The sequence below is a fragment of the Macaca fascicularis genome, chromosome 17, assembly GCF_037993035.2.
Source record: "Macaca fascicularis isolate 582-1 chromosome 17, T2T-MFA8v1.1".
Classification (NCBI taxonomy): Eukaryota; Metazoa; Chordata; class Mammalia; order Primates; family Cercopithecidae; genus Macaca; species Macaca fascicularis.
In genome coordinates, this window is record NC_088391.1 from 91,344,294 (window position 1) to 91,369,181 (window position 24,888).

The 24,888-nt window shown below is 43.4% G+C and overlaps 1 protein-coding gene and 1 pseudogene across 3 annotated transcripts in view; both read left to right on the top strand.

Annotated features, from left to right (window-relative positions):
- PCCA (propionyl-CoA carboxylase subunit alpha) overlaps positions 1 to 24,888 on the top strand; it is a 436,745-nt gene that overhangs the window by 365,794 nt on the left and 46,063 nt on the right. The gene's annotated exons all lie outside the window — the stretch shown is intronic.
- LOC123569739 (large ribosomal subunit protein uL30-like 1) lies at positions 8,759 to 10,392 on the top strand (annotated as a pseudogene).

Genomic DNA, 24,888 nt, shown 5'->3' on the forward strand with positions numbered 1-24,888 from the left:
TAATTTACGTTTTAAAGTACTATCATAAGGCAAACATATCTCAGTGAGACTGACTTTTCTTCCCTTATAAAAACAATGTTTGTTTGAAAGGGAAAATAAGCTTAGACTCCGTTGAACAGCTTCTTCATGGCTGTGGTATTGGCATTCACCCAAGGACTCTTGAGAAACAATCAAATTTTCTATATCTTTGAAGCTTAGCCAGAGATCTAATGAAACCAAATGATGCTAAAGTTCTTAAAGCTAATTTAAATCTCAAATTGTACATTTTAAATTACGTTTTTATTGATAATAAATATACTTTATTTCATATTACTCTTGAAAGCTTGAGTGATAATATTAGTAGAGTAAACATGTTTTACAAAGATTTACCATTAAGAATGCTATTAATATGACCCTTGATACACCAGCACAATTAGATTTCAAAGTAAGCACTTATGAAGTAACAGCGATTAATGACAACCATCGAAAACAATTTTGAACTCCATCAGTTTAACTCAGGAGGGTAAACTTAATATGATAATTCATCTAGTTGAATTGTATCAGCTTAGCAGGAAGGTATGTAAATATGTGACCCTTACCTAGCTTCTAAATGAATGCTGTGCTGATAGATTTATCAGTTCCATTAAAGAACTTTGGGGAACTTTGGAATTTCAGCAATTGTTCCCTTGGAGGCTGAAAACCCAACCTGATCTCATACTGGGACCATTCTGGTCTGCATATTTCCATAATTTGCCTTTGCTACTAATATGACAGCAAGACACAAATAACTGTTTCTAATAATATCAGATGGAGTTGTGGAGGACAGCATTTTAATGTAGTAAAAGACCTCCCCGTGGGGTTGTTATTGCTACTATAGAACAGCAGCTACACAGTTGCAACTGTAGGCTCTTAATTGATTCGTTTAATTAGCAAGAGCTGAAGCTTGGGCTGTATCTTGTCATCTGATATCATAGGACTCGAAATTTGCATCATTCATATTTATAGATATGTAAACGTCATGAAAAAGGTCTTCTGCTTCTGAAAATTCACTTATGGATATCAAATTTTAATAGAGCAGACTCTCATTTGTTTGAAATTTAAATAATTGGAAAATGAAAAGAATTAAGTTTGTTATTGTTTTTCTTTATTCTCTTGAGAAATAAGTGATGTCATGCCTTTTTGGTTGTGTATCATCTAAACTTCCAGAGAACTTCTTCAGTCTTCTATATCTCATAATTCCACAAGCAGCCCCTCAACTGACATGTCTGACTTAAGTTGATCCCTTCTCTCTATCCCATCCCTTTCTCTGTGTCAGTGGGGTTTCAGGAATGACATGATGGCTTACTGGGGTTTCTTGCACGCACATGCTGTAACTTTCCACCTGTCCCTGCCTGCCTTTGCAGCTGATCCAAGTCCTGCTAGGGTAGACTCTGCGCTTGTGCTCTGCTTTGGTGGGTCATCTGGTTGAGTTGCCCCTTGGATCTTACCTGCCTAACCCAAGCTGCATTGGTCCCCACTTTCTCTGGGTGGGGAAAAGAGAAGGAGATAGAAAGTATCCGGCATAGAAACCAGAGCCTTTATAGACTGTTTACCCTCAACTCCACAGGGCTTCCTCCCTGCTAAGTCACACTCTTTGTATTCCTGACCCTTTTCTAGTCCAACAGTAGGAAGCAGGTGGTGGTCACAGAGCAGACACTTTGTGGAGGGGTGATGAAGTTTTCTGATGTTCCGATATATTTTACAGTGCTAAGAAAATCTATAGCGTTCCTTCCTGCATTTGCTCCTAAATATACAAATTTCAGGCAAAATATGGGTAGAATAAGATTTTATGAAATGGAATATAAATGTAATTTTACTCTTGAACGTTGTTTTTGTGGTAATGTGTGTTCTGTGTGCCATGTAACCAATCTAAGAATGAACTTTTGGAATATAACTCAGTTTTTATTCTTTTGAAATTGGCATGCTCTATATAATATAAAAGTTTGGTTATTAGTATTGCAGTGTCATGCATTCCGAACAAAAATTTAAAAGAAATCATTGCCTGCCTGCTGTACTATCTGCTAGGAAGTGGGTTAGATGAGCATGACTTGGTCCCTACCCTTAAGTAGCACACTAGCTGGTGAAGACAGACAAACTAATACCATGCAAACATGGTAATGCTGAGATGGGTACTGCATAGGCTCATTTAGTAGCAGAGAGAACTGTAGATCTGTTAGCTTTATTATTTGTTTCTTTTGTTGATAGCAGTACAGTCCATAGGTCATAGGTCTCTGGTTAAGAGTTTGCATTTCATTTGTCAAGTACACCTCAATAAACACAGGGAAGAGAAGAACCGTATTTCATATTTTATTAGACATTATTTTTTGAAAATGAGCATAAGACCTAGCAGTTAATGGTAGTCACGGGAGTCCGCAGTCATCTTACATTGATGACAGACACTGAATTCTGGCAATTCAAAGAAAACAAATATCCCTGCAGTCATTGAGCCCATTGTCACCGAGGGATAGAGAAATGTAAATGACTGATTACACTGTACAGTAATAAGAATGCTAACAGAGGTGTGTATGAAGTAGAGGGATTCTGGGGCTGAGGTGAAGAAAGTGGAGAAATTGTGAACAGTTTTCCAGTGTTTATAGCTCGTGCTATGACTTTAAGGACAAATTGAGTTTGCAAGCAGGAGAAGGCATTTCAGATAGAGGGGAACAGTAGGCCTAGAGATGCCAGGTTGTAGAAACTGTACTCTGTACTGATGATGGAGAAAGAGGATGGAATGACATTAATAAAGGCACAGAGGTATGAGGATGTCCCAAGTGTTAAAGGAAGAGCAGATTGGCTTATGAGGGTGATGGGCAGGGCAACAAAGGTCCCTTTGGAAGATGAAATTAGCCTGTTGGGGGCAAGATGACACAAGACCATTCCAAGGAGGTTGGATGGCATTCCCTAGACCCTGAGGTTCACTGAAGGAGTTGAAAGAAGAATCATAATCTCATCAGAGGTGGTTGGTTTTATTGGTGTGGGTTTTGTGTGTGTGTGTGTGTGTGTGTGAGACAACTTATGGGAATAGGCAAAGAAAGAAGAGGGTACATTTGAGAGCCACTTTAGAATCCAGTGTACAATTCTATGTATTGGGCATAATTGAAGATGATTCTGAGAGTTCTAGAGTATGATAACTGATGCAGTTGACTGAGGGAGGAAAAACAGGAAGAAGAGAAGAATTGTACCAGAGAAAAGATGGACTTGATTAAAAAGGTGGATTTAACGAATTTAAGTTTGAAATGCCAAGAGACATCTATAATGTAAGGGAAATTTCTGGTCTGGAGAGCAGGAAGAAGGTTAAGAGTGAGCATGTAAGTTGACGCCCCAGCGGAGGTGAGGTCCTAAGCCACGCAGTAGATGAACCTGGCCAAGGGGACAATGGCAAAGCAGAGGCCATGCCTGGAATGGAGCTCCAGGAAATGCCCACAGCTAAGGTGGAGGCCTGTCCTCTCTCATGGCGTCACTTACAAAATGATGACATGTTTATTACTGAAATCATTTGTATGTACTATTAGAAGCCAGTTTAGTGTGACCTCAGTTATGATTTCACCATATCCTAGGGTATCACTAAATTATTTCAAAGTATCTCAGGATCTGTTGCCACCTGCCAAAGATCCTCAAAGTAAAATTAATATTTATAAATAATGCCTTATGTGTGTATGATGCTTTAGGGCTTTAGAATGCTTCTACATATGTCGGCTCACTTGATTCCATTCAATTGCTAAGATGAATAAGTCATAGCACACCTTAGAGTGAGTTGTAAAAATCAAACATGCAATACTCCTTGCATTGTTTACCATTTAAAATATTTGAGATTACAAGTTATATGTTCACAGGAAATTACCATGAACCACTCCCGGGTTGCTAGTGAACACTGGAGCGGGCAGGGGTGGGGAGGAATGAGCACAGTTTGTCTTCCTGCATTTGAATCTCAGATCACTCATCTCTTAGCTTTGTGAATTTGAGCAGGTTACCTAACCTCTCTGGTCCTCAATTTTCTCATCAGCAGAATAGACATTATCTGCTTTTATGGAGACGGCAAGGGCTGAAAAAGAAAATGTTCGTAAGATGCCTGAAACGGCAGGCACTTGGCAAAGAATAACTCGGTTTCTATTGTAGCTCCCTACTCTCCCTTTGCTTCGTTTTCCCTTTCATTTGCCCGCCTTTGTCTTGCTTGGAGACATGCTAGCATCTGAAGTGACAGTCTCCACCGAGTCTACAGTTTGGTGCTTGGCCTACAGAAAAATCCAGAATGAAAAAATTGTTCCCTTTTATTTGAAAAACCAAATTTGTGTTAATCCCCCCTGGTTATGACCCCTTAACATAGTTAATGTTTTGTTAGTGAATCCGGAATAGAAAGCACGTATTTAAATGTGTACCTTGTGGTGGCAGGGTGCTTAAAAACATCTGTTTCCTTGAAGAATCTTGCGAATCACCAATACCAAACTTGACCAGGGAGGAATTTGGTGCCTTGTGTTTAAACAGTGCTGCTTAAAATATATTCAGATGGAAAGAATGGCAAAACCATTCTGATATAGGACATTTTATGACAGTGCCTGTGAGATATTCTTTCTTCTACTGGCCTCACTTTTAAAGGGATATCATTTTAGGTAGGCCGTTTCAGGGCACTGTCATATGTTACTATGGACTATTGATCTCTTTTACCTATGAATTATTTGTCACTCTTAATAGTGGGAAGGAAGTGGGAGTGGCAGCTCATTTCTTATAGAAGCAAAGTCTAAGTCAGTGGTTCTCAAGTTTTATCATGCTTGAGAATCACCAGGAAATCCTGGTGAAAATACAGATTCCCATATTTGTTCCCAGAAAAGCTGACCCCCATGTCTGATGTCGAAATCAGCTTAAAATGCACCCGGACTAGAGTTAGGAATATATTTTGAACATTAATGTAGGATTACTATCTAGTTTGGAAAGTCAATACCAAAGACACATGATATTCCTGGCCTCATGAGCCAAGCTTAGGAGCAGTGTGCTGGATCCTTTTCAGAATGAGAAGATAGGGCAAACGTTTGATTATTTGTGCTAATTAACATGTACTTTCATAATACATACTTTTTTAAAATCAGGGAGTGACATGATAGGACCTAAGGTATAATTAGGTCCATGGTGTCATCAACTGTATCTTTTAAGTTTACTTATCACCTGTATAATTCTTTAGATTCAGTCTGAGTTATTTCAAGTCTCATATACAGTGATAATTTTTATTTTTGCCCTAGAGTAGGTAAGTATTATCTGTTTGGGCAGTATTAACATTTTGGACAAGTCTCTGTTGTGGGAGACTGCCCTATGCATCATAGGATCCTTAGCAGCATCCTTGGCGTCCACCAGCTAGATGTCAGAACATGTCTCCAGGTATAACAACCAAAATTGTCTCCAAACATTGCCAGATGGCTGCAGAGAGCTTGGCTGGGGAGAGAACACATGTAAAACTTATTGGATGGAAGCTTACAAAGTACACATGTCATGACCTACTTGAGTATCTTGTGCAAAGAAAATACACTTTACCTGGCCTCGGGCGCGGTAGCTCACGCCTGTAATCCCAGCACTTTGGGAGGCCGAGGCAGACGGATCACAAGGTCAGGAGATCGAGACCATCCTGGCTAACACGGTGAAACCCCATCTCTACTAAAAAATACAAAACATTAGCTGGGTGCAGTGGCGGGCACCTGTAGTCCCAGCTACTTGGGAGGCTGAGGCAGGAGAATGGTGTGAACCCGGGAGGCGGAGCTTGGAGTGAGCCGAGATGGTGCCACTGCACTCTAGCCTGGGTGACAGAGCGAGACTCCATCTCAAAAATAAATAAATAAATAAATAAACTTTACTTGGCCTGATACTGGATTTGCTTTAGGAATGTGTTTAGCAATTAGCTGTTTGGAAGTGTGTAAGGGGTACTTTTTCTTATTCTTCCTCATACTGGATCATGAACCAGGTCTACCATGCATAGCCATTAATGGAATTGAGGGCAGAGTCTGGTTTGTGTGATTGCATTGTGTTCATTTGGGTCCTTTTTACCATTTGAGTAGATGTACTGTTACTGCTTACCAAAGACACATTTTGGGTATACAGTGAGTGTGCAGCTCAATACCTTGTTCTAGAAGCTGCTGCTCTTCATTTGGTCTTCAGTTTTGTAAAAGCCCTGTAATCCTCCTGGTAAGACATGAGTGTGTTATAAGCATCACCTCACAGTGACATCTGTGAAGTTCTTCTGTTCTTTTTGCAGCTACTATTTAATTGCTTGGCTATTTAATATTTTGTGGCACTTCACCCCCTGTGCGAGGAAGTATGTGGCAGGATGCCTGACAAGACACCTAGGAAGCCACACAGTAGTCAGCATCTCAAGTGTGTGTTCCTGAGAAATAGCCTTCCCAAGCCCGCATATGTTTTGTGTGGTATAAATTCTCAAGATTGTGGGAGGAACAGCTAAGGTCATTTCTAAGGTATCTGTGTTAATTACCTATGGTAATTACCAAGCACCAGGGAACACAGCGATACTGTACCCTCATTTGAGATAGAATCCCTGCCTGATTTAGGGGTTAGGGAAAGGATGAGTGGATAGGTTCTAACAATTACCCTTCTGAGGTGAAGAGTTTGAGACCAGCCTGGCCAGTATGGTGAAACCCCATCTCTACTAAAAATACAAAACTTAGCTGGGTGTGGTGGTTTGTGCCTGTAGTACCAGCTACTTGGGAGGCTGAGGCAGGAGAATCACTTGAACCCAGGAGGCGGAGGTTGCAGTGAGCTGAGATTGTGCCATTGCACTCCAGCCTGGGCGATAGAGGGAGAGTCTGTCTCAAAAAAAAAAAAAAAAAAAATTACCTTTATAGTTCACCATGGCCAAAAAATTGTACCACTCTTTTCCTGTCTCAGCCACTCAATAAGCCAACCTACTTTACAGGGGATGATCATTGCTTGCTGAGTGCCTGTAGGTACCTAGCACCGTATATTTGTCATCTCACTGAAGTCTCCCCTTTGAGATCACCAGTGGAACCCCCATGTTTCAGATGCAGTAACGCCTTCATTATAAATGGACAGTAAGTAAGGGATTTGCTCAGGGTGGTTTATATCAGAAGAGCAGCTGTAGGACCAAACCCAGATCTAGTGACAAACGTGGCTTCCTTCTCACATGAGCATCTGGGTGGTTGGGAGTTAGTTATTCCTGACTGTTTGAAGGAATCTCGCTCTGTTGCCCAGGCTGGAGTGCAGTGGCTCAATCTCCACACACTGAAAGCTCCTCCTCCCGGGTTCAAGCTATTCTCCTGCCTCAGCCTCCCAAGTAGCTGGGACTACAGGTGCCCGCCACCACACCTGGCTAATTTTTTGTATTTTTAGTAGAGATGGGGGTTTCACCGTGTTAGCCAGGATGGTCTTGATCTCCTGACCTCATGATCCGCCTGCCTCGGCTTCCCAAAGTGCTGGGATTACAGGCGCGAGCCACCGCGCCCAGCATCAAGTTTGATCATAAGATTGTGGCAATTCAGTCACGTGTTCAGGCTCCACTCCTAGTTCTTTTGCTATTTTCCCCACATCTACAGTTACTTGTTGAACCCCTCAAAGTCATCCATGAGGGTTAGAATCTAGTTCTTCCAAACTCCTGTTCATGTTGATAATTTGGCCTCTTCCCATGTGAATTCAACACAAATACTCTTAACAGCATCTAGAATGGTGAAGAAGGTTTTCAATTTACTTTGCCCAGATCCATCAGAGGAAACACTGTGGCAGCTGTAGCCTTCCAAATGTATTTCTGAAATAATAAGACTTAAAAGCTAAAATGACTGCTTGACCCATGGGCTGAGGAATGGATGTTGTGTTAGCAGGCACAAAAACCACATCATCTCCTTGTATATCTCCGTCAGAGCTCCCACGTGACAAGGTGCATTGTCAATGAGTAGTAATATTTTTAAGGAACTGTTTTTTTTCTGAGCAGTAGGTCTCCACAGCGAGCTTTAAATATTCGGTAAACTATGCCCTAAACAGATGTGTTGTCATCCAGGCTTTGTTGTTCCGTTCCAGAGCACAGGTAGGGTAGACTTAGTATCATTCTTAAGGGCCCTAGGATTTTCAGAATGGTAAATGAGCATTGGCTTCAACTAAAAGTCAACAGTTGCATTAGCCCTTAGCAAGACAGTCGGCCTGTCCTTTGAAGCCAGATGTTTACTTCTCCTCCCTAGTTGTGAAAGTGAGATGACTTCTTCTTCCAACAGAAGGCTGTTTTGTCTACACTGAAAATCTGTAATTTAGTGTGGCCACCTTCATCCGTGATCTTAACTAAACCTTCTGCGTGACTTGCTGCAGCTTCTTCATCAGCGCTTGCTGCTTTGCCTTGCACTTCTATGTTATGGAGCTAGTTTCTTTCTTTAAACCTCATGAACCAACTTCTGCTAGCTTCACACTTTTCTTTTGCAGCTTCCTCGCCTCTCTCAGCCTGCGTAGAATTGAAGAGAGCTAGGGCTTTGCTGTGGATTAGGCTTTGGCTTAAGGGAATGTTGTGGCTGGTTTGATTGTCTGTGGAAACCACTAAAACTTAGGCTGGGTGCGGTGGCTCACACCTATAATCCCAGCACTTTGGGAGGCCACAGCGGGCGGATCACTTGAGGTCAGGAGTTTGAGACCAGCTTGGCCAACATGATGAAACTCCATCTCTACTAAAAATACAAAAATCGAGCTGCAACACTAGTTCAGCTCATGCACCAGCTGAACTAGACCCAGGTGCGAGAAAGATACTAGAAAAATGGCGGAGCAAGAACAAAGAAACAATCCTTTGGTTCCAGAAAATCTCCTGAAAAAGAGGAAGGCTTATTAACTCTCAAAGCCACCCAGGCAAAGCAGGCACTTTTGGCAAAGAGGAGCAGAGGAAAGGAAAAGGGCTCAGGTTTACGCGACTGGAATCATTCCTACATGATTCCTGGCCGCAGAAACGTGACAGGGTGCATCTCAGACAACTAGAAGTGAACCTTCTTGCCTTGGAGTTGCCAGATAAACGTTCCTTGGCCTTTGTTGTACGTATCAAAAGAATTGATGGTGTGGCCGGTCGTGGTGGCTCATGCTTCTAATATCAGCACTTTGGGAGGCTGAGGCAGGCAAATCACGAGGTGAGGAGTTCGAGACCAGCCTGGCCAACACAGTGAAACCCCATCTCTACTAAAAATACAATATTAGCTTGGCGTGGTGGCAGGCACCTGTAGTCCCAGCTACTCGGGAGGCTAAGGAAGGAGAATCGCTTGAACCTGGGAAGCGGAGGTTGCAGTGAGCCGAGATTGCACCACTGCACTCCAGCCTGGGTGACAGACCTAGGCTCTGTCTTAAAAAAAAAAAAAAAAAAAAAAAAAAAACGAAAGGAATGATGGCATGTGAGTTTACCGGTGCAGAAAACCATTGCAGGATTTGCCTAAAGAAAATTTTTAGTGGTGTCTTTGTAAAAGTCACCCCCTAGAATCTAAAACTGCTTCATATGATGGAATCTTACGTGACCTGGGGATTTCTAAATCTGAATTCTCTCTGGAAATTCGTTTTGAAACATGGTCAAGGTCAAGAATAAGACCATCCCTTTGACAGACAACACAGTGATTGAGGAGCACCTGGGGAAGCATTTCCAGGAGATCTCATGGTTCTTGCGCCCTTTCCACCTGTCAGTGGCCCATCACACTACCAAAAATAGAGTGGGCTTCCTCAAGGGGATGGGCTCACCTGGCTATCAGGGTAAACACATCAATCAGCTCATCCGCCAGCTAAACTAGACGCAGGTGCCAAACTGCAGTAAAGTTTTATCAGTGAAGTGGAAGCGTGTGTTTTGGGGCTTTTTTGGGAGGAATTTTTATCAAGTATCTTCAGAGAAGATGATTTCCTGCTTAATCTTCAAAAACCGGAAAGGAAGGGTCAAAGAAAAGACAGTCGCTTATGTTCATGGCAGGCACCTCTCATCATAGTTCCAAGGAAAAATTCCAGCGCTTTCTACATTGGCTGCTGTGTCTTCTGAAATCAACACATTCCATGTTCATCTTCTATCCTAGGGTTTAATGTTGCTAAACGAGTCACTCTAGCATTTGTACAAGGCTCCCTGAGACTCCTGCAGCCCGACGTCGACCAAGCCCAGGGACATAATTGAATCTGGAGATTCCTGGGGCCTTGTTTTGAAAAAGACTTGAAATACACATAGGAAGAAAGGCCCAAAAATAAATGTTCACTTGTCTCTGCAAAAAAAATAAAAAATAAAAATTAAATTAAAAAATAAAAATGCAAAAACTAGCTGGGCATGGTTAGTCCCAGCTACTATACTCGGGAAGCTGAGGCAGGAGAATCGCTTGAACCCGGGAGGCAGAGGTTGCAGTGAGCTGAGATCACGCCACTACACCCCAGCCTAGACGACAGAGTGAGACTCTGTCTCAAAAAGTAAAAATAAAAAAAACTTTTCATATCAGCAACAAGGTTATTTCCGTTTCCTGTCATCCATGTGTTCACTGGAGTAGCACTTCTAATTTTCTTCAAGACATTTCCCTTTGCATTTACAAGTTGAGTAACTGACACAAGAGGCCTAGCTTTTGGCCTGTTTCAGCCTTCCACATGCTTTCTCAGAAAGCTTAATCATTTCTAGCTTTTGATTAAAAGTGAGAGACAGGTGACTCTTCCTTTCACTTGAACACTTAGAGACCACTGTAGGGTTATTAACTGGCCTCATTTCAATATTGTTGTGTCTTGGGGAATAGGGAGGCCCAAGGAGAGGGAGAGAGATGGGGGAATGGCCAGATGGTGGAGCAGTCAGAACACAGACAGCATTTATTATAGTTTACCTTCTTACATGGGCACAGTTTGTGGTGCCCCAAAACAATTTCAATGGTAACATCAAAGATCACTGATGACACATCACCATAACAGGTAACGATGCAAATGGGTTTCCTAATAATGCAAAGGGGTTGAAATACTGCAAGAATTACCAAAATGTGACACACAGTTGTGAAGTAAGCACATGCTCTTGGAAAAATGGTGGCAATAGATACAGGGTTGCCACAAATTTAAGTTACAAAAAGTGCATTATCTATGAAGCACAATGGATTGAGCCCAGTAAAATGAGGTAGGCCTGTATTTTTTGGATACCTAATCCAAATAGAGCAAACATTTTACAGTTCAAATTTGCCCATCAGTAGTTTTCTCCATGGATCTTCTCTGTTAATGCCACATCTATCTAGAGTAAAAGTTGTATTCAATATTGTGCTATCAATTTATCAGCTTGTTGAAGGTGAACTAACATAAGTACATGCTGTGTTGTGTGTTCTGTGTGCAGATACAACACAGGTGAGCTTTCCACAAGCCTGGGTCTTCCCAGTGGCAGGGCTTCACACGTGCAGGCCAGCTAGGGAGAAGGGGACAGGTGGGGCCCAGCAGGAGCTCCATGGGCCTTGTCTCTTGCAACAAGGAGATTTTGCTCCTTAGCTCAGCAAAGTCCAGGTTCTTGTCTCACGACCAGGAAGAAGTAGGCAGGCGGACACTCGGAGAGTGAGTGGAGTAGAATGCACTAAGCAAGAGGGAAAACTTAAAGGGAAGGGTCCTGAAAGCAGATTGTGGTTCTCCCTTCACAGTTGAATACAAGGGCCTTTATATACCTGCTGATGGGGCTGGGTTCCCTATGTCTATCATTGCGAATTCCTGGAGTCTCCACCCCGTCCTTCCAGTGCAGGTGCGGGCCCTTAGTCTGAGCCACTCTACACTGATTTATTTTCCTTACTGTGCGTGTGTTAAGGGATAGAATTTTTCACCGCAAGCATGTTTGGGCGAGCCCCCTGTGCACGACGACCTTGGCGGGTCAGAGGTTCTCCGGGGAGAGTTCTCTGCCTCCTGCCTCTATCAGCTCTCCAGTCTGTAGTCTGGCCCCCGTGGTCCTGCAGATCTGGTGTTGATTTTGCAGGGTGTTTGGAAAGGCACCTGTGGGTTTTCATTTATGGAAGTGACTGAGTGCCAACGAGAAGAGGTTAATGCCCTTGAAAGGAGAATTTATTACTTACATCAGCTAAGAGAAGGGGGCACACCCCACCATGCAGGACACAGGGCAACCACCAGTGTGGGTCAGGAGGCAGAAAGGAGCCAGAGAAAAGCGTGGACAGGAACCTTACTGGGGCTTCCTCGGGAAGCGCAGTGCGGGGCTGGTTTGAGTAATGTTGGTGGGCTTTGGGGTAGTCTCTAGTCGCCTGGTACCTGGCCCGGGGATGTTTTAAGGCAGGGAAAACACTGGCTTGGTGTGTGTGAGATAAAATGGGTGGTTGGCTTACTTCCAAGTTCTTTACTAAATTGGGGAATTAGCTGGTCCTGGGAGGGCAGTGTCTTTCTGGGTCTGTAAGTCCCTGCAAAATGTTAAAGTATTATAAGATAAAAAAAAAAAAAATTAAACATGATTAATACACTGTGAACCTAGAAGTAACCAGATTTTAGGAAACTAACCTGTAGTAAGTAAACTCACAGGGATTGGTAGCTAAGCCAGAATATGCATTTATTAGTTTGAAGGGAGGAATGTTTCTTCCAGTGACCAAATCTTTAAGTCTGCCCTCCAGAATATTGACCGACTGTTCTGCCCTCTAGAATGGAGTAATTAGGAAAGTCATTAGTCACCTTAATTTCAAACTAGCTTGGTTTATGTGGTAATCAGAGCAAAGGGTGACGTGGTGTACCTGTGCCGTGCAGGGACTTGGTGAATTAATCACTTCTCCCAGAACACCCTTCAAGGGCCACCTTCATGCCTTCCCTTTTCTTTGCCTCTACGCTGCTGTTTTCTTCCCACAGAGAGGCCCTCTGCAGTCGATTAGGCTTCAGCTACGTAAACAATAGGCACAGACCCAAACGATGTCAAACTACAGTTCTCCTGCCCGTAGGCTGACACGCAGGTCACTTTGATTGGAATTTTGAGTGTCTCCAAACTCTGTACACTTTCACAGATGGTCAATTACAGTGCTTCTCTGTGGAGTTTTACCAGCGTAGCTCTCAGAATTCCTAAGAATTTTCTATTTCGTAGGTTACACTCTCTACAGTACATATACTCAGACAGAAAAATATGCTTCATGAAGAGAGCCCTGAAAAATCTCATCTCTAGTCCCAGTGATGCCTTAAACTGGTTGTGTGACCTTCGTAAAGCTCAGTTTTCTTTGTTGTAAAATGAAAGGTTGGGGTCGGTGACCTCCAGAGTCTATCCCGCCTCTAGCCTGCTCTGAGAGTGATTGCATTTGGCACAATATGCAGTTTGCTTCGCAACAGTAGCAAAACATCACACATGCAACTTATTATCATCATTGTCTCTCTTTGGATTTCCTTGAGTTTTCCAGTCTCATTAGGGGAGACATCTCTGGCTTATCACACAATGACATCGTGTCTTGTAACTTAATTTCTGGGGACAACACATTGTGCTGCTACAGGCACAGTGCTAATAATCAAGATCGTATGTTCTGCTTACTGTGACTTTTTTGTGGTTTCTGGGGGAAAAATGCAGATGCTTTTCAATTATTCCAAGGGAATTTTGATTAACCCCCTGGGTGGAGTTCTCTGTGCCACCTGCCGTGGGAAGTGAGTTTTATTGAACAGAAGGTAGGGACTGAATTGCTCATATTTGTTTTCTTTCTGGTACCTATCGTATTATTTCAAGCTCAAGCATTTTAATAAATATTTAATACCTGTCTAAAATAGGCCAAAAGTGTCATAAACTAAACCTCTTTTCTTCTTCAATTTTAAATGCAAATGAGTTCATTTGACTTTTAGTGGAATTTCCAAGATAAAGACTCATGTTTTTCCTTTATGTATATGAAAGTTATTTTTGATGGCGTAGTCAGTGTCCTGCTTACTACACATTTTAACTATTAGCCTTTGGAAACAAATTCCTTAAATTCATTGCAACGTTGCTGCTTTTGTTGCCATTCTTACAGATAATTTTATATGTTTACTGTTTCTCTCTGGCTCTCTCTCTCTCTTTCTCTCTCTTTCTCTCTCTCCCTCTCCTCTCTCTCTCTCTCTCTCTTTATCTCTCTCTCTCTCTCTCTCTCTCTCACTCATATATTGAGACAGGATCTCACTCTGTGGCCCAGGCTGGAGTGCAGTGTTACAGTCATGACTCACTGCAGCCTCGATCTCCTGGGCTCAAGGGATCCTCCCACCTCAGCTTCCCAGGTAGCTGGGACTACAGGAATGCACCACCATGCCTGGTGAAATTTTTAGGTATTTTTTGTAGAGAAGGGATTTCACCACGTTGCCCAGGCTGGTCTCAAAATTCCAGGCTCAAGCCATCCTCCCACCTTGGCCTCCCAAAGTGCTAGATGTGAGCCACTGTGCCTGGTCATATATGTCCATTATGCGGGCCAGAATTCTTTGACTGTTTGATTTACAGAGAATTTTCAAATGTCTGCCTCTAAGGACTTTTGTAGCAATTTTATTGAGATACAATTAACATATAATTCACCCACTTAAAATGTAGGATCCAGTGGGTTTTGTTTCTTGTTTTTGTTGTTTCTTTTGTTGAGAGATAAGCAACAAATACATTTTTAGTATAATTGTGTTTCATTCAATATTTGGGACATACACTAACACTTGCTATTATTACCATTATTATTACCATTATTATTCGAGCTGAGGTCTTATTCCGTTGCCCAGGCTGGAGTGCAGTGGCTCGGTCACAGCTCACTGCAGCCTTGAACTCTTGGGCTCAGGTGGTCCTCCTGCTTCCGCCTCCCAAGTAAGTGGGATTACAGGCGCAAGCCACAGCACCCAGTGATTCATTGGTTTTTAGACTGTTGACAGAGCTGTGCTACCATCACTATAATATTTTGGAACATTTTCATCACCCCAGAAAGAAGCCCTCTACCCATTAACATTCACTCCTCACTCCTTCCACCCCCTCCAGCCTGTGGTAGCCACTGATCTACTTTATGTCTGTGTATACCTTATTCTGGCCATTTCTTAGAAAAGGAATCATACGACGTGTTGTCTTTTGTGGCTTTCACTTAGCATACTGGTATCCACGGTGTAGCATGTGCCAGTACATCATTCCTGTGTGTGGCCAAATAACGTCCCATTGTATGGATATACCACATTTTATTTACCTGTCAGTTGGTGGGTGTTTGTTCTGTCTTTTCGGCTACTATGAATAATGCTGTTATGAACATTCCTGTATGAGTTTTTGGGGTGACAAGATTTTACTTTTTCTTGGGTGTATACCTAGAAGTGGAATTTCCAGGTGGTGTGGTAACTCTGTGTTTAACTTTATGAGGAATTCTCACGCTGTTTTCCAAAGTGGCTGCACCATTTTACCCTCCCACCCGCAATGGAGCGATCCAGTTCTTCCACATCCTCACTGACCTTCGTTATTGTCTTTTTTATTATGGTCATCATAGTGGCTATGAAGACAGGCTTGTTTTTACATATTCTCTATGTGGTATTCTGCCTTCTTCCCTAGAAATCATAATTAGTGCAGAAATAGCCCAAATTGTGTATGTTAATTTGTTTTATTGTTTTAAAACAAACTTGAGCCCCCAAAAGCAGCAAAGCGCATACATTTCAGTTAATAATATATTTTCTAGGACGTTTTTGCCTCTTCTCAAATGAAATGATTTTGATATTAAGCACAGAGTTCCTTTCATTTTCTTATGCTCATTCTCTCTCTTTTTAATGGTATCACATACTGTGCAGGAAGGTCATTATATAAAGACAGGAAAAAAGAATAATCAGCATAGAAGAGAAAATCAATGCTGTTTGTATAATTTTTAATAGGAATGTTGTAAAATTTTGAGATTTAAACCAACTAATAATATTTTTTGTACATTACTGGACAGTTTCCCCTTGTTGCCTGTGAACTGATAGTTTGCCTTGGAAACTCAGATAGTAAAAATATTTGTCAAAGCTTCAAATACCAGTGTTTTAATTCCTTATTCATTTAGATATTAATCCTGTTCTGGAGACCACCTACATGTGTTTGTAAGGGATGTAATAACTGACACTGTATTTAATTAGCACTAATATTGTGAAAAAGGAAAAACATATTAAGTGTCTTTCCAAGTCACTAGTTTGAAATTAGCAGAAGTGGGGAAGAAAAAGTCCTGTCTACCCCCCCCACCCTTAGTTTGCATACCCATGGAAGTTTGTGATCCATTTACTCATTCATTTATCCAAGTATTTGATAGGTACATATTTTGTGGTGGACAGTGTTCTAGGTATTGGGAAATGGACCAATTTCAATAGGACAGAAATCTGAATCGCAAATAAGCATCCAGTGGCAACCAGGTGTTATACACACTGCACCTAAATACAAATTCATATGCATCAAAATCACCTTCATGTGTCACACAGTCACCTTTCTTAGTTCTTCATAGCAAAACTAGGGGACTCTGACGTCAGTCCCCAGAGTACCTGGTTGAGGGTTGGGGCAGAGCAGTTGAATAAGGGAGTAGAATGAATGAAGACTTTAGACTCCAAAGCTCGTCAGTTTATTCTGCCATGTTTTAGTTTTGTGGTATTAAATCTCTACAGAAATTAATTATCTTGCTTCCTTTCTTGAATTCCTTTTCAAATGTTATAGTTTGAATGACCGAGGACGCGCCTGCTTTAAAGTCGAGCACATGCTAATTTACTGGCTATTTGCTTGGCCTCATTTATTCTCTCTCGGCACAGTTTCTGGGTCTGTAAAATGAGAGTAATTGTACCGTCTACCTCATTGGTGACAGTGAGAATTAAATGAGTTGGTGCATGCATAGCACTTAGTATAGTTCCTGGCTCAGTGTTACCACCCAGCAACTAGCAGTGTGGAAATATTTCACACCCAAGAGTAAAGTTTTATTTACCTTTAGGAGACAGGATCCTGGGAACTTTCTGGTTACCATAGCTGCTTCCTAAAGGCAACTAAGTTAGATGTGGAGTTTCTAATTCCTGTTGGAAATTCAGTGAATAAGAAAATACTACTGAAAGTTACACAATTTTCTGCATGTTAATGATCTGATATTATACAACTTTAAGTTTTCAGTGCCCATTCGGGTGGTGCAGGTGAGAGACGGGGCCTTTGCGGGCAAGGCAGTGACCCTGCTGATGAAGCGAAGAGAGTTGTTAAGCAAATAATTTTCAAAAAATCATCCAGAGAGTACTGTAGCAAGGATTGTTCCTAAAAAGAACTGTGGTATTCCTTGTTGAACAGCACGTTTGGGCAGTGTACGGTAGGGAAATCTCAGGAATGTTATAAACAAAACAAAATGATTGGGCGAGCCCCATGAAGTGCGTGTTCTCCTGTGGGCAGTCGCAGAGTCGCCCTTCACCCCTGGGTCCTGATTTCTCAACCTCTTCATTGGACTGTCTCCTTGGTGCCTGGGAAAGAAGCTTCTGCCTTCCCTGGATTGAACGCAGCCCTTCTTGTCCCGTCCACTGAGCATGAGGAACAGCTGGCCACCCGTACCTGACAAGGCCTGCGGCCATGGGCAGCACCCAGCCCTCCGCTGACGGCCACTCCAGGTTGCTGCTGGACGTGGCAAGCTCGAGCTAATCGGGCCTTTTAGGCTTTTGCTTCTCGGCAAATGATCAGCTGTGAACTGCCCTCGGCCTAACTTGGTCTTGTTAGTTCAGAAGCCTGCAATTCATTGCATTTTACCCTGAAGAAGAAGGGCAGGTCTGATAACTTATTTATTTTTCTGTGGATTTTTTTTCCCCTTTGACCCAGGAAATTGTCTGTCTTCAACAAGCTAGTCTTGTCTCCTCCAGAGAAAAGTTTTGAGTCCTCCAAGGAGCGGCCTGTTGCCACTGTGGCCTGCGGTCACTGGGTCACACCAGAGCCCTGACAACTGTCTCTCTTCCGGGGCCCAAGTGGACACCAGAGGTGTTTGGGGCTCTGGGATCGGCCTGTTCTGGCGAGGGTCTTTCCCTCCCACTCTGGAACTGTAGCTTCTCAGCCCTTTTCTTGATGCTGGGCGGATGCCTGGGAGGCCCCACCCCTTCCCTGGGGGCCCTGGGGAAGTCCCCAACTGAGAGGTGCGAAGACCTGGGTCCCCTCCCCCAGTGCACACTCAGCCTCTGACTTAGTTCTCACAGGAGGAGGGAACAGCTTCCAGGAGCTGCTGCTGTTACCCTCACACGTTGGTGAGGAGGAAATTGCCTGGTGAGGAGGGCTCGCCTGCCTCTTCACAGCCAGGCGCACCACACAGTGGCGGCCTCAGGAGTGGTCACCCTGGGAGTAGTGACTCCTCACCTCCTAAGTGGCCCTGGGGCGTGAACACTCGTCCTGGAAATCCTGCTAGGCTGGCTTAAGGGAGTTGCTTGTGACACCTAGAATGCCTTTCGGGGTAAGCCTATAAAAAGGAAAGAATGGGGCTCCTCTTACTATAGTGGCAGAATTCTTGGTACTAGAACTGGTAAGACAAGAAAAATGGAAGCTGACCAACTTTTCTCTTGGCCCAGGGTTCAGAGGGATAGAAACACACATGTAATCTGGCTCTGTATGCACCAGAACCTTCTCACTCCAGGCAAGGGACAGCCACAGTTTCTGGGACGTTACCTAAAAACACAATAATCCCACTTATTCTCTGACAGATAATCATCAGTCATAGCCCCGCTACCCACTTTTATTAAAGAAATAGCTAGGCCTTGTAGGTTAAGCTCTTTATATACTGGGAGAAGGCCATGTTATCCGTTCCTCAAATCCTCAGAAATAAAACAAAAATGAAAGCCCATTCATAACAGGAACGCCTAATCTTGTAATGAGGGAATCACTGAGCGTGGCACAGGGAAGACTCCTGAGAGATTCCGATGGGGTACAAGTGCGCGACCAACGTCCTAGATTCAGTGGGCCCTTGAACAATGTGGGGGCTAGGACGCCAACCCTGTGCAGTCAGTAATCTACGTATACCTTCTGCCTCCCCCAGAATGTAACTACTAGTAGCCCACTGCTGACCAGAAGTCTTACCAATAACGTAAACAGTCATTTAGCACATATTTGGTATGTTACGTGATTATATACTGTATTCTTACAATAAAGTAAGCTAGAGAGAATGTTGGGAAAATCATCAAGAAGACAATGTATTTATTCATTAAGTGGAAGTGGATCATCATAAAGGTCTTGCTCTTCATCGTCTTCGTGTGGAGTTGGCTGAGGAAGAGGAGGAGGGGTTGATCTTGCTGTTTCAAGGGCAGCAGAGTCAGAAGAAAATCCACATTGAAGTGGCCCCATTCAGTTCAAATCCGTGTTGCTCAAGGCTCAACTGTACACCAGACTGAAAAATGATTCCATTTTTAGTAAGAAATCGCCTACTCTAAGCCCTGCTGCTTCCCTTTGCACTTGATGGCAAGGGTCTTTAACTGTGTCCCTGGAGCTGGCTTGGCTCCGCTGACAGAGGCTCCCCGACAGTCTGACAGGCCACTTTCGTTAGAGGAGAAGGTACCCCCTCGCCTACCTGTGTTTTCTTACTTCACGGGTCTTGATTCCTGACTCAGGAGCACCTGTTACAGAAAAGCCCCTGGACTAGATCTACTTCTATGTAATGAAAACTCTGTGGAGCATTGACTCTGGCTTCTAACACATTAACCAGTCAGGGCTTTCTTCTGAATAGGACGGTCTCTTGACTCTTTGATACTTGACTTTTGAACCAGACTGGGTGAGGCAGAGTTTCAGCACATATTTTACCAGTGTCTTCAGCAAATGCCTTTCTCTTTGCAAAGCTCCATATTACTACCAAAAATTAATCCAACTGAATTGTAATTTCTGCTCACCCACATTCATTGAGTACTATGTCTCCTTGAAAGATCTCAAACAAGGCACCTCCTTGCAGGATCTTCACCACCAGACCCTCATGATAGTCACCTCCTCGTTAGGCTGAGACACATACACAGTGATTACATTCAGACACAGAGACTCCTGTGTCTGAAGACCTTGTGTGACCCTTGTAATTAAAGCATTACACTTAGCAAAGGCTGACAGTGGGATAGGGGCTGTCTGAAACTATTCAGCCATAGCCTGGTCTCTGCTTTCTTTTTACAAATGGGAGATTGGCTAAGGCAGACACGGGGATGGCTAAGAGGGATAAAGGACGTGACTTCCATAGAACCTTTTGTTCTTAGAAGAACCTCTCCATGAAACACAGTGAAACTAGATCAAACCAAAAAGCGCCCTCAGCTCCAGCAGATTCTGAGAGAGAAACCATATCTTCCCTACCAAACCTTCTCACCCAATGCAGACTGAGTTTCTGAGTGTCAGAAAGTCAGCTTTCCGAATCCCTAGAGAAAGTAAAAATCTCCTTGGACACAATGGGTTTTCTTTGCTCCCTGCATGACAGTCACGAAGGGGAATGTGAAATAGAGAACTTGAAAATGCGGCTTTCTGAAGGGAAGTACTGTACAGTAGCCCCCCTTCTCCGCGGGGGATCCGTGCCAAAATCCCCAGGGGATGCCTGAGACTGCGGATGGGACCGAACCCTGTATACGCTTGCCTTTAATGCCTTTTCCATTTTAACTCAGCACTTAGCCCACATTGCGGCTGTAACTTTTGCAGTTTGAGGTACAGCAGCAAAACTAGCACAAATTTCTTTGTCCTTTTTCACAATTTCATGGATAGAAGATTCATTCTTACTGTAGATCTTAGCAACCTCAGCATACTTTTTTTTTCCCTTAAGTTGAGAACTTTCACCTTTTCACTAAAGGAAGCACTTCACGGCTGCTTTTTGGCATATCCAGATTGCCAGCATCATACTCTTGCACTTTGGGGCCATTGTGAAGTCAAATAATAGTTCCTGCCAGGCACAGTGGCTCACGCCTGTAATCCCAGCACTTTGGGAGGTCAAGGCAGGTGGATCACTTGAGCTCAGGAGTTTGAGAATAGCCGGGGCAACATGGCAAAACTCTGTCTCCACAAAAAAAAAACACAAAAATTCACCGGGCGTGGTGACACATCCCTGTAGTTCCAGCTACTTGGCAGGCTGAGGTGGGAGCATGGCTTAAGCCAAGGAGGTGGAGGTTACAGCGAGCCAGAATCATGCCACTGCACTCCAGCCTGGGCAACAGAGCCAGCCTCTGTCTCAAAAACAAAAAAAAGGAACCTGAGCACTGAGACCGCCTGACGGTAGATCTGGTAACCAAGGTGGCTACTAAGTGACTGGCTGGCGGTGGGGGTGTCTACAGTGTAGAGACGCTGGACGCGGAGAGGAGAGGGTTTATGACCCAGGCAGGACGGAGCGGGACAGCACAAGATCTCCTCAAACTGCTCAGAATGACTCACAATTTAAAACTTATACATTATTTATTTCTGGAATTTTCCATATAATGTCTTTGGACCATGGTTGACCACAGGTAACTGAAACCTTGGAAAGCTAAAACCTTGGATAAGGGGGAACTACTGTAATATAATACTTTACAATTCCTGGGATGAAAGCTCAGGCAGACCCTATCTATGCATTATTACAATGTACCATCAATTCAAAACCATAAAGCTTTAGAAACATAGTTGCTTTTATTCCTAAAATATTGAATATGAATAATAATAATTTATGCTTTGTCTTAGAAGTACCTTTTTAATATGATTGATGTGTATTAATCTGTTTTTTCTTCTAATGTGAACATTTCTGTAACAGTCATTTCCCCTGAAATATCTAACCTGTGGGTGCCTGAGACAGCTTGTCAGCTGGGAAGAACAATGGTGGCGATAGCCACTTGGGGCTGGTTTGGTCGCGAGTGCAAGTGTGGTCACAGCAGCTAGAACAGAGGGCTGTGTGGAGAACACGGGTCGGGTCAGAAGGCAGTAACCACGAGGGATGCAGAGTCGAGAGAGAATTTGTTGATTGGAATAACTCAGGTTGACTTTCAGGATGAAAAGAAGGGGCCAGTAGAGAGGGAAGAGAGGACAGTTGATGTGGCAGGCTCCCCGGGAGAAGGGCAGAGCGAGATCAGGGGCTCAAGTGGAATGCCTGAGTGTGGTGACAAGAACGCTGCCTTGCGAGGCTGGAGACAGAGCCAAGGATGGGCGGCCTGGGAAGGCTGGAGAGGGAAGCGAGGATGGGCGGCCTGGGAAGGCTGGAGAGGGAACCGAGGATGGGCGGCCTGGGAAGGCTGGAGAGGGAAGCGAGGATGGGCGGCCTGGGAAGGCTGGAGGGGGAAGCGAGGATGGGCGGCCTGGGAAGGCTGGAGAGGGAAGCGAGGATGGGCGGCCTGGGAAGGCTGGAGGGGGGAGCCAAGGATGGGTGGCATGGGAAGGCTAGAGAGTGTAGACTGTCAGGGAGCTGCTAACCCACTTAGAAATACTCTATTGACATAACAAGGTTTTTTTGTTTTGTTTTTTGTTTGTTTTTTTTGAGATGGCGTTCGCTCTTGTTGCCCAAGCTGAAATGCAATGGCGCAGTCTCAGCTCACTGCAGCCTCCACCTCCTGGGTTCCAGTGATTCTCCTGCCTCAGCCTCCGGAGTAGCTGGGATTACAGGTGCATGCCACGGGTGCAGTGGCTCACACCTGTAATCCCAGCACTTTGGGAGGCTGGGGCGGGCAGATCATCTGAGGTCAGGAGTTCGAGACCAGCCTGGCTAACATAGACATAACAAACTTCTATTTCAAAAGTTCAGTCGTGGGCACAAGTTGATTTTGCGTTACAGTCTTTGATAGTGAAGGTGCATACTATTTTTAAAGCTGTATTCCTTAGATACTACCATGTTATCTAATGTTTCTAATAATGGAATTAACAAAAAATGACTGCATCATCCAAATTTGACTTTGTACTAACATCACGCTTGGCGTACTCCACATCCCTGAAGGTTAACAAGAGATAAATTTGGCCTAGACTGGTCTTTTCCTGAATTCATCACTTAAAAAAGGAAAAAAAGAATGGGGAGGAAAAGCCACGTTTTACTTTTATAATTTTTATTCCATCATTAAAAGTACAACTTGCTTTATGATCTGAAGAAATACCATCTAAGTCTTTCTATTAGGAACAAAAGTGAGCCTTTCAGGGAAAAAAAAAGCAGGGCTTAATCTGCATTCACCCTTTGATGTATTCCTAGATTTTAAAAAGCTTCCCGCCGTTCTCAGCCACGTTGAAACAGACTCAGCCATGTGTCCGGCGCTGTCCTTTTCTCCTCTCAGCACACACTTAGCCGGAGACACCTTTCGGCCAGTGGGCCAGGATTCTTCCATTGCATCTTCAGCACGGGACCACTTGTGCTGGCTCGTTGGGAGTTTCGCTGCTCAGTATTCCTTCCCAAGGCAAAGACTCTTAAGTTAATAATTGGTTCAGAAGAATAAACTATATCGCCCTCTTGGTCTTCTTTTGGACATTTCTTTAAGATGAGGCTCTTATTGGTATATCCAGGGTACTTTACTGAGAAATAGAAAATGCTAGCTGAAACAAGGCATATCAATCTCGAGGTACGAAATGGGAAATGCAATCGGTAAATTTTGCTTTTAAATAACAACGGAAGCCCCATTTTATTGCTGCCATTTTTAGTCATTTCGTCATTTTTTAATAGCCTAGTTTTCTATTTTAGAGAAGTTGCTGACCAGTATTTAGAGAGCACCTCCTTAATCCGCACATCCTCTTGTGTGGTAGTGAAGTGATGGGTTGGAGTCGTTTTTAATGCTGTTTCCATTGATGGACATTATTACCAGAAGGAGTGCTTTGTGCCAGCTGGTTTCATGGATGGAGGAAAACAATCTGGGTTTCAGTTTCACAAATAGAAAAACAAAACCTGAGAGGAAAAGGAAGTAATTCGTTAGCAGTGGCCACTGTGCAGAGTAGGATAACCTGCCTTCAAAGATTTTTGTTTCATGCACTATAATATAATGTTTAATAAATACTTTACTTCAAAGAACCTCACTACAAGAAAACTGGCCGCTTTCCTGCTATTCTTGTTCACCGGCTCAGTATGACTATAAGTAGCTCATATCCGGTCCTCTGTGGTCTCAGGTGGTCATTTGTGTATATGATCCTTAAGCTGAATCTGTGAGGACTGTGTCCCTATTTTAAGTCTTTAGCAAATCCACAGTGTTCTGCAGGAATTGATCGAGGCTCTCGTGAAACCCTTGACACTTTGACCCATCTTGAGGAAAATGCTTAGATGCTAAAAGCAGTGTGCATAGGGATTACGTCCTCCAAAAATAGAAAACTCTAAATTTACTAAGCAAGGAGTAGAGAAACTCATCAGACTGCACCTCAAGTTTTTGATGTATTGTGATCGCTTCTGCACTCCCATTCTAGACTTCTAAACAACACGTTCAGTATCTTTGAGATAAAAGCTGGACTGAAGTTACAGAAGGAGCATTGCAGATGTTTGAATTTTTGTTTTTCCCCTGTAGATATATTTGGCATATGTAGAATTTGAGAACCCACGATTGATACCAGTTTCTTCCAGATATTAACAGATATCAAATTGACAGCTAGAACTCAGAAGAAACTAATGGAACCCTGAAAGAAACCATTGTTTTTTCCACTATAAATCTTAACCCAGCAGCATGCTCAGTCTGGGTGGAGCCAGTCACCTGGGAAGCCGCTTCACACCCATTGTGAATCGGCTGCCCCGGGAGTCTGGTGAGCACTTCGGTAGGAGCCACTGCTGTGAACTCTTTTGCGAGGTCTGGTGGTGACTGGTTTGGTTTTTATTGCTCCCTGTTTGATGCACTGATAGGACCTAGGGCTGTTCTTAGAAATATAGGCCTGAGATGACTTAAATTTCACACTGGCTTTCTGTCTTCCGTTTCCACATTCTTCTCGCTCTCCCTCCCTTCATCCCCTCTCTCTCTCATAAGTAATGAGTTTAAAATCAAAGGGAAAGGATTGCTTTAATATTTAGCAGTCTAAACAGGGGGACAGGGCTGAAGAGGAGGAAGGGAGTGAATGGGTGTAGCAGGGAGAAGCTGCTGGGCGCAGTGGCTCACGCCTGTAATCCC